Source organism: Ursus arctos, unplaced genomic scaffold (genome assembly GCF_023065955.2).
Source record: "Ursus arctos isolate Adak ecotype North America unplaced genomic scaffold, UrsArc2.0 scaffold_2, whole genome shotgun sequence".
Lineage (NCBI taxonomy): Eukaryota > Metazoa > Chordata > Mammalia > Carnivora > Ursidae > Ursus > Ursus arctos.
The window spans coordinates 11,963,734-11,972,516 of record NW_026622874.1 but is presented as its reverse complement, the minus strand read 5'-3'; the positions used below and the strand labels follow the sequence as shown (position 1 = coordinate 11,972,516).

The following is an 8,783-nucleotide window of genomic DNA, read 5'->3' as shown; positions in this document are numbered from 1 at the left end:
GTAAGGGGAGTAATGGCGATAGGATGAGGGTGCAAATAAACAGGCAGTTAGGAAGTGGCTACAAGTTGGTGGCGGAAAAGAGCGGCCGCAACTGCCTCCCGGGTGCTCTGGGAAGAGACTGGGGCGGAGCCTTCTCTTTGCGCGGTTAGGGAGGGTGGCGTTCGCGGCCTGTGGAGGGCTTTTTAAAACTGCGCTGGGCTTATCCTGCGAATTGACTCAAGAGAACGTTCAGAGTTAGGCCTTTAGTTGTGAAGAAGCATTTCAGAGGGCTGGGGCATAATAATGGGAAGCCGGGTCTCCCAAATAACCTGCTTGTGGGTTGTTGCCATGATGTTTTGTGAATGATTCTCGCATATCTGTAACTTTTCTCCTGAGGGATGCCTTAATCTACTTAAAAATGATCTCTCATCAGTTTTTCATTCAGAGAAGACAATGTAAAACAATGTCGGCGCTGAGGTGTGGGGAAACACTAGGCTTTTCTCTCCTGGAGTCCTAATTTCATTGTTTGGTTCGACTTTGAACACTCGTCTGCGCTTGCATTTTCTCATTTCAAGCGAAATTAAGATGCAGAACACGTGTAGATCGAAACGATTTAAAAGAGACAAGTTACTCTGTTTTTCATGATTCTCATTATATTGCATTAAAAAAAAACTCATTATTTTGGCTTACATTTCAAAGTCCCAAGTGTGACTTTTGGCTTTGGTGTACCAATATTTTTAAACAAATTGAAATGAAGTAGACTGAAAATAAAATGCCACACCAAGAAAAGAGGTGGAATGAGTATTTCAGGTTTAGATAGGTGACCAGAAGGTGAAGGATGTTTGGAATTCCTCCTGACACCTTGAACTTTTAAAAGTGATTTCTGAAATTTAAGTCTGCACAAACAATTCATTTTAAATGTGGACTTGTTTTCCCTAACAGTTGAAAATTAAGTGCAATTTAAAAGGATTGGCAAGACAGCTCCTCCAGGTTTGGGACATGGGCTAAATATTTTGAAGAAACAGATTATCTAGCAGATGGGGATCAGTACCAACGGTAATTAACTCGGTTTCCCATTTACAAGCATCAGCCATGTAGTAAAAATGAAGCACCCTGTATGTCTCGTGTTAAATTTTATACCTAAACTTTTTTTTTTAGCTCTGGGTGAATTTCAAGAATTATCAATATCCTTAATAGAGATGGATATTATGGTATTTTAAAAGGTTTTGCATCAGCTCTGAATGAGAACCAAAACGTGAGATTATATAGTAAAAAATCTGTATAAAATTACAATTTCCAGTTTGCAAGGTTCTAGCTCTTGTTTCTGTTGGCTTTCCCTCGTGGTGACTGGTTTCTTCAAATGACGTAATATTTTATTGGGAGCTTAGCTTCAAAGAAGTTTTTTGCTTTGTGAAAGTCCTCTGTATCTTGGGTTGAGAGACTGTCTTTGCAGATTGGTTTTGCTGGGTGCTAGAACTTTCAGTTGCTTTAAATCAAATTTAAAGTAATTTTTTCAACTTGTGATACAGATTTGGATCTCTCCCCCACATATGATCAGGGCTCAGGTTATCAGTAGGCCAAGTTTTTTCTAATTCTCTGTTATCACATGGACCGTCCTTTCCAGTCTGTGAACTTTATTTCAGTGATCTTGTCTTCAAATGTGTACAGGACTCCCAACCCCCAGCACTTATATTCAGGTAGACTTCCCCTTGGGTTTGCTTTCTACACCTCTTTTTGATTTCTTTTACGTTCTAGGATATATTTTTTCTTTTTTTTTTTCCCCTAAAGATTTATTTATTTATTTGGGGGGGGGGGGGAGAATGGGAGAGCATGAGTGGGGGGAGGGACAGAGGGAGAGAGTGAGGGAAAGAGGCAGACTCCCCTCTGAGTGTGGAAACGGGATGCAGGGCTCAATCTCATGACCCTGACTGAGATCATGACCTGAGCAGACATCAAGAGTTGTAGGCGCCCCTATATTTTTTCTTTTAAATAAAAATATATTTTATGTTTTTCAGCAGTTTTATGTGTTTATGGCAAAAGGGGTCATCTGTGATAACTTAGATCCTTATATTCCCTCCAGTTGATTCTCTACCAGAACAACTAGAGATAATCTTTTAAAAAAATGAAAATCTAATGTGTGTAGTCTGGTTAAAACTGTAAAATGACTTCCTGTTGCACTTTAAATAAAATACCAGTTCCTATGTGAGCCTGTGTGATCTGACCCCTACGTACCTCTCTTAAGTGATCATTAGGCTTATCTTTCCCTTTACTTCATAGTCCCTACACTCCAGCCAGATTGACTTTCTTTGGAGGTTTGGAACATGTCAGGCTCTCTCCCTACCAACTACTGCCCTACACAGGGCTTTCCCAAATGCTGTTCTATTTGGCCATAATAATCTTTCCCTTGTCAGGCTGGTTCTTTTTGCTTCAGATTTTGACTTGAATGTCCACTTAGACTTTCAACGACCACCCTATCCAAATAGCACCCCTCCCACACCCCCATTTCTGTGTTCTTTATTACTTTAATAACTAATTACAACTCTTAAGTAATTTGCATTGTTTGCTTGCTTATTTTCTATTTCCCTCTATTAGGTAACAGCTCCATAAGATCAGGGGATGCATCTTTTATTCAACCAGTATATAACAGAATGTTTGATGCCTACTGACCTTTCAAATAAATGTTGAAAGAACCTTTCCAAGTTAAGTATTGAGATGAAACATTTCCACATTTCATGTATTCTGAGATTCCTTTTTAGTATGAATTTCTGTGATGGTAAACAACATTAACCCCATTCATTACTTATTGCTAGTTGCAGCCATGGACTCATTGGTTAGTTAATAAAAAACTAAAAATAGGTTGAGAAGAATCAAGATGCCATTTTATTTTTTTAAATAAAGGCTTAAAATAGTATTTCAACAGTATTCTGCAGTTTTCAGTATATGGATTTTGCACATCTTCTGTCAGATTTACCCCCAAATAGTTAATAGCATGACCTATTGTAAATAGCACTTTTAATTCAATATTCAATTTCTGTTTGTATCTACTATATAGAAATAAAATTGATTTATGTTTGTTGATCAACCATGATAAATACACTTATTAGTTATAACAGCATTTTTTAAGGTAGATTTAATTGGATTTTCTACAGGGGTGATCGTGTCTGCAAATAACAATTTTATTTCTTTCTTTTGAATCTGCATGCCATTTATTTATTTTCTTGCCTTATTGCACTGGCCAAGACCCACTAGTATAATGTTGAATAGAAATGAGATTGAATACCCTGTCTTGTTTCTGATCTTAGGGGAAAGCATAAAGTCTTTTACCATTAAATATGGTGTTAGCTTTAGGTTTTTCGGTAGATGCCTTTTATCATGCTGTTGAAATTCCTTTCTGGTCCCAGTTTGCTGAGAGCTCTTAACAGAGATGGATAATGGATTTTCTTGCATGCTTTTTCTGCGTCTGTTAGGGTGATAATAGGATTTTTCTTTTTTAGATTGTTAATGTGGTGAGTTGCATTGATTGACTCGTGTTACACCAATCTTGCATCCTGAGATAAACTTTACTTAGACATAATATATTACACTTTTTATATATTCTTGGACTTGATTGACTAAAACTTTGTTTAGCATTTTTGCATATGTTCCTGAGGGATACTAGTGTGTGATTGTTTTGTGTGATGTCTGCCTTGTTTTGGGATCAGGTTAATACTGGTCTCACCAAATGAGAAATATTTTTTCTTTTCAATTTTCTGGAAGACTTGTGTAGCTTTGGTATTAATTCTTCCTTATATACATGGTAGAATTTACCAGTGAAGCCATCTGCAGTTTTCTTTGTGGGAAACTTATTCACCACAAATTGAATTTCTTTGACAGATATAGGGCTATTTAGATTATTTATTCTTGAGTGACTTTTCATAGTTTTTCTTTCAAGATATTTGTTTCTTTATATATATATATATATTTTTTTGTTATATTAGTCACCATACAGTACATCCCCAGTTTTTGATGCAATGTTCCATGATTCATTATTTGTGTATAACACCCAGTGCACCATGCAATATGTGCCCTTCTTAATACCCACCACCAGCCTATCCCAATCTCCATCTAAGTTGTTGACTATATTGGCATAAAGCTGTTCATAATATTTTCTTAGTGTCCAGTAAAGGGTTCACTTAGAGGGTTTGTGATGGTCAAACCCTGCACATTTCAAAGAAAGGAGTAGCCATTGACTGGCTCCTGGGAGAAGACCTCTAAACCCTTGGAATGTCCTGTGTGATAAAATTGTCTTTATATACCTAGGGCTTTTGTGCTTATCAAATGGCTTATGCTATGTAATTTATGGTGAATGCCTGCTTTTGTCTACCTGGATTCCTAGGCCATGCTTTATCAGTTTGATCTCTGGAGGGGCTAGAGACTGGGTAGCTAAAGTCAGTCATATGAGTGTTCCATGCCTGCATGACCGTCCAATAAGAACCCTAGACAACAAGGAGCTTCCCTAGTTGATGATATTTCGTACGTGTTGCTGGGAGAATTAAGTGCAGTCCGCACAATTACACTGAGAAAGGACAACTGGAAATTTATATCAGATTTTTTTTTCTGGACTCGTCTCTAGATGTGTTTTGCCTTTGCCGATTTTTTTTAAAAGAATTTATTTATTTATTTATTTATTTATTTATTTATTTATTTGAGAGAGAGATTGAGAATGCACAAGCCAGGGGGAGAGGCAGAAATAGGCTCTCTGCCAAGCAAGAAACCTGACGCAGGCAGGGCTTGATCCTAGGACCCCGGGATCAAGACCTGAGCCTAAGGCAGACGCTTAACCAACTGAGCCACCCAGGCACCCCATTGCCTTTGCTGATTTTAATTGTAATTGTTCATTGTAATAAACTGTAATTGTGAATATAACAGACTTTGAGTGTTTCTAGTGCTAATTATCAAAACTAAGGGTGGCGTGGGGACCCCAAACGCCTACATCCTTTTAATGACTAGGTTTTTTACTGTATCACTTCTGTAATTCCTGATATTGGTAATTTACATCTTGTCTCTTTTTCTGATCACTCTCCTTAGAGGTTTATCAATTCTATTTTTTTTAAACAACCAGCTTTTGGTTTTACTGAATTTCTCTATTTATTGTTTTCTACATTTGTTATTTCTTCTCTAATCTTTACTATTTTATACTTACTTTGGGTTTCCCTTGCTCTTGTATAAAGTAGAAATTGAGGTCTTGATTTAAAACCTTTCTTCTTTTCTAAATAAATGTTCAGTGCTATAAATTTTCTCCTCTGCACTGCTTTAGCAGATTCCCATGAATTTTGATGTATTGTTTTTATTCCTTTCCTTCAATTCAAATTTTTAGTTTTTTTAAAAAAAGTTCATCTTTTAGTTACTGATTATTTAAAAATCTGTTGTTTAGTTGAAAATATTTAGATTTCTAGAGACCTCTGATTTATTTTCAATTTAATTCTGTTGTGATCAAAGAAGAAGTTTGTATAATTTGAATGCTTTTATATTTAATGAGACTTGTTTTATGCCCCAGAATAGTCTCTTTTGGGAAATGTTTTGTGTGTCAATAAAATGAATGTGTATTTTATTATTGTTAGATAGAGTGTTCTGTTAGTACCAATCAAGTCAATTTTGGTTGATTGTGATTTTTAAGTCCCCCATATCATTACTGGTTTTTTACTTATTTATTTATTTATTTATTTATTTATTATTTATTTATTTTTAAGATTTTATTTATTTATTCGACAGAGATAGAGACAGCCAGCGAGAGAGGGAACACAAGCAGGGGGAGTGGGAGAGGAAGAAGCAGGCTCATAGCGGAGGAGCCTGATGTGGGGCTCGATCCCAGAACGCTGGGATCACGCCCTGAGCCGAAGGCAGACGCTTAACCACTGTGCCACCCAGGCGCCCCTGGTTTTTTATTTAATCAATTGAGAGAAGAGAATTGAAATTTGCTACTGTAATTCTGGATTTGTCCATTTCTTTTTGCGCTTCTGTCAGTTTTGCTTTATGTGTCTTTTTTTAAAAGATTTTATTTATTCATTTGAGAGAGAGAGACAGAGACAGAGAGAGAGCCTGAGCAGGGAAGAGAGGCAGAGGGAGAAGCAGAGGAAGAAGCAGAGGGAGAGGCAGAGGGAGAAGCAGATTCCCCACTGAGCTGGAAGCCTGACATGAGGCTCCATCCCAGGACCTGGAGATCACGACCTGAGCCAAGGACAGACGCTTAACCATTTGAGCCATTCAGGTGCCCTGCTTTATGTGTCTTGAAGCTCTGTTATTAGGTGTGTAAACATTTAAGATTGTATGCCTTGTTGATTATTTGATCCACTTATTACTACTATAAAATCTTCCCTTCTTTTGCCTGATAATATTAGTCTGAAATCTTAGTCTGATATTAATATACTAGTCTAGCATTCTTTGATTAATGTTAGCTTGGTTTTTCTTTTTCCTTTTCTTGTTTTTTTTTCTTTACACTTTTAACCTACTTGTAACTTTCTTTTAGGCAGCACATAGTTGGTCTTGCTTTTCTATCTAATCTAACAATTTCTGCCTTTTAATTGGTCTGTTGATACCATTTACATTTAATGTGATTATTATGTTTAACATTTAATGTGATTATTATGTTTAGGTCTTAAACCTCTAAGCTAAACCTAAAATCAAAACAAAACATTCCAGTCTTTGCTGTTTTTGTCTCATATGGTGTTCCCTTTCCCTATCTTCCTTTGTATTCTTTTTTTTTTTTAAAGCAACTTGAGTATGATGTTTCATGGTGTACTTTTCTTCATATTTCTTTCATATTTCTTGTGTTAAGGTTATATTGATGTGTCGAGTTTTAGTTTTCATCAAATTTGAAAATTTTCTGGCTATTATTTCTTCAAACATATTTTGCATCTTCTCCACTCTCTTCTTTGGGGACTTCCATTACATGTTTGTTGACCACTTGACATTTTCTTATTGTTTCCTGATGCTCTTTTCATATTTTACTATTTTTTGCTTCATTTTGTATAGTTTCTATTGCTATGTCTTCAAGTTCACTAATATTTTCTTGTCTAATGTCTAATTTCTACTAATTCCATTTGGTGTGTCTTTTTCATCACAGACATTGTAGCTTTCATCTATAGATGTTCAACGTGGGTCTTTTTTTTATATCTTTAATGTCTGTCCATACTTTTTGAACATGTGGAATATAATAATGATGTCATTATTAATTATAATTAATGTCATTGTCTCATGATTCTAACACCTGTGTTAGTTCTGGGTCAGTTTCAGTTGACTAATTTTCCCCATTTTGATTTATATTTTTCTCCTTTTCAAAACTGGTAATCTTTGACATGATTCATGCTGTGAATTTTACCTTGTGAATTTGGCTTGCTATTTTTGTTTTCCTATAAATACTTTTGAACATTGTTCTGAGATGCAGTTGCTACTTGGAAATAGTTTTATCTTTTTTGAGAATTATTTTTTTAAAGATTTATTTATTTATTTGAGAGAGAGAGTGAAAGGGAGCACACAAATGGGGGAAGGGGCAGAGGGAGAGAGAGAATCTCAAGCAGACTCCACGCTGAGCACAGAGCCCAACGCAAGGCTTAATTCCATTACCCTGAGATCATGGCCTGAGCCTAAATCAAGATTTGGACACAAACTCCTGAGCTACCCAGGCACCCCTTTGAAAATTGTTTTAAAATGTGTTAGATATGACAGAGAAATATTTAGTCAAGACTAATTATTTCCTGTTACTGGGATAAGAATCTTCTGGGTACTCTACCAAATGTTCTGCGAATTTTGAGGTTTTTCAGTCTGACTGGTGACAAAAGCCACTATTCCTGGGCCTATGTGAGTACTGTGTACTATACTTTCTGGTGTTTTTGGATAATTCTTGCCCGGTCTTACATAGTTTCCTCACATGGTGTGTGCTTATCACTACTCTGCTGAATACTTGAGGGGATGCTCTGTTGATCCCCATTGTTTGTTTGTTTGTTTGTTTGTTTTGTTTTGTTTTTGTTTTTGCCTTTTTATTTTTATTTTTTTCCCAACTCTCTCCTTTCTGGTACTTTATCTTGCACTTTCTAGCCCCCTTGTTCTTCTGCTCACACTCTGAACTCCATCTCCTCACCTTGGGGAGTCCTGCAAGCTTTGCCTGGATCCTCCCCTCAACTCCCTTCTATACTGTGGCCTAGGAACTCTCTCAAGTTAGTAAATTAGGGCAATCATTCAGGCTTGCTTCATTTGTTTCCCATGTCTCAGGGATTACTGTCCTCCATTGCCTGATGTACTGTCTTGATAATCATTATTTCATATTCTATTTCATATCCTATTTGGGTGTTTTTGGTAGCTTTAGGAGGGAGCATAAAATCAGTCCCTGTTACTCTGTTTTGGTCAAAAGGGCAAGTCCCAGCACTGTTTTAAGTGCTTTACTTATATTAACTAATTAAACCTTTCAACAACCTTGTGGAATAGTTTCAACTCTTATTCCCATTTTGTAGATGAGGAAACTAAGACATCAAGAGATTAAATTAGTTGCCTAAACTTGCATAGCTTGTTATTAGTAGAGCTAGGTTTCAAATTCAGACAATATGGCTCCAGAATCTATGATCTTAACTACTTTGCCACTCTAACTTTATAGCATTCCTCAGTTTACAAAGAACTGTGCCAAACATTTCATTAAATTCTTATGTAGCTCATACAAGCAGAATGTGAATGACTGACGGTCCTTAACTCCACACCCCCATGTTATTTGTATTTTCAAAGGAATATGATTATTCATCCAGAAGAATCTTTAGTAAGTTAAATACTGACAAAGA

The 8,783-nt window shown here is 36.3% G+C and overlaps 1 long non-coding RNA gene across 1 annotated transcript in view; it reads left to right on the top strand.

Moving 5' to 3' along the window:
• LOC130544242 (uncharacterized) overlaps window positions 1-8,783 on the top strand; it is a 97,934-nt gene that overhangs the window by 383 nt on the left and 88,768 nt on the right. The gene's annotated exons all lie outside the window — the stretch shown is intronic.